This window comes from Schistocerca piceifrons, chromosome X (genome assembly GCF_021461385.2).
Source record: "Schistocerca piceifrons isolate TAMUIC-IGC-003096 chromosome X, iqSchPice1.1, whole genome shotgun sequence".
NCBI classification, from domain to species: Eukaryota; Metazoa; Arthropoda; class Insecta; order Orthoptera; family Acrididae; genus Schistocerca; species Schistocerca piceifrons.
This window is the reverse complement of record NC_060149.1, coordinates 795,524,293-795,525,865: the sequence shown is the minus strand read 5'-3', so window position 1 is coordinate 795,525,865 and position 1,573 is coordinate 795,524,293. Positions and strand designations below refer to the sequence as shown.

General features: G+C 46.2%; 1 pseudogene; it reads right to left on the bottom strand.

The window, feature by feature from the left end:
* Positions 1 to 1,184: 1,184 nt before the first annotated feature.
* On the bottom strand, positions 1,185 to 1,302 carry LOC124723858 (annotated as a pseudogene).
* Between the last annotated feature and the right edge of the window lie 271 nt (positions 1,303 to 1,573).

The following is a 1,573-nucleotide window of genomic DNA, read 5'->3' as shown; positions in this document are numbered from 1 at the left end:
CTACACTCGTTCGTCCTCTGTTAGAATATTGCTGCGCGGTGTGGGATCCTTAGCAGGTGGGATTGACGGAGGACATCGAAAGGGTGCAAAAAAGAGCAGCTCGTTTTGTATTATCAAGTAATAGGGGAGAGAGTGTGGCAGATATGATACGCGAGTTGGGATGAAAGTCATTAAAGCAAAGACGTTTTTCGTCGTGGCGAGATCTATTTACGAAATTTCAGTCACCAACTTTATTTTCCGAATGCGAGAATAATTTGTTGAGCCCAACCTACATAGGTAGGAATGATCATCGAAATTAAATAAGAGAAATCAGAGCTCGAACAGAAAGGTTTAGGTGTTCGTCTTTCCCGCGCGCTGTTCGGGAGTGGAATGGTAGAGAGATAGTATGATTGTGGTTCAAAAAAATGGTTCAAATGGCTCTGAGCACTATGGGACTCAACTGCTGTGGTCATAAGTCCCCTGGAACTTATAACTACTTAAACCTAACTAACCTAAGGACATCACACACATCCATGCCCGAGGCAGGATTCGAACTTGCGACCGTAGCGGTCGTGAGGTTCCAGACTGTAGCGCCTTTAACCGCTCGGCCACTCCGGCCGGCCGATTGTGGTTCGATGAACCCTCTGCCAAGCACTTAAATGTGAATTGCAGAGTAATCATGTAGATGTAGATGTAGGTTGGACTGTACATAGAGAGAACTGCTACAGTATCGTACAGAGTGTAATTGAAAGAAATATGCAACGAGACGAACAGTAATGACACTTCTATTCAAAGACAGTAATTATATTGTAATCAGCGCGGTTTCATATGGTCCCCTGGGCATTATACAAGGTGGGACATAATCCTTGATAGGATGTGTGATCGACATTGTCGGCAATGCATGCCCTGCAACGTGCTCCCATGGTAACAAAAAGGTTGGTATGTGAGGTAAGCCGGGGGAACGCGGTCAGTCCATTCTCCGAGTATCCTCCTATAATTATAAAAAAGCACTCCGTCTTCAGGCCACGAGTGGCCTACCGGGACCATCCGACCGCCGTGTCATCCTCGTGGAGGATGCGGATAGGAGGAGCGTGGGGTCAGCACACCGCTCTCCCGGTCGTAAATGGTATTCTTGACCGAAGCCGCTACTATTCGGTCGAGTAGCTCCTCAATTGGCATCACGAGGCTGAGTGCACCCCGAAAAATGGCAACAGCGCATGGCGGCCTGTATGGTCACCCATCCAAGTGCCGACCACGCCCGACAGCGCTTAACTTCGGTGATCTCACGGGAACCGGTGTATCCACTGCGACAAGGCCGTTACCCTCGTATAATTATAGGAACCTTATTTGTAGTTTCGACAAATTCCTCGGACAAAATGTGACGCTTTTTCTCAAACACCCTGTATATACGTTTCATAAAATAACATCCGCTTCAAATGGTGTTCCGGTAACCATCTACTGTTGTCAGATAGGTAGTAATAACGTTTAATCGGTGTTCGTATCGTCATCCTTAGTAAATTTATGTTAGAACGTCGCCTTATGTTAAAATGGCTAATGAATATTCTTAATATGGTGCAATATGCCACAATACCTA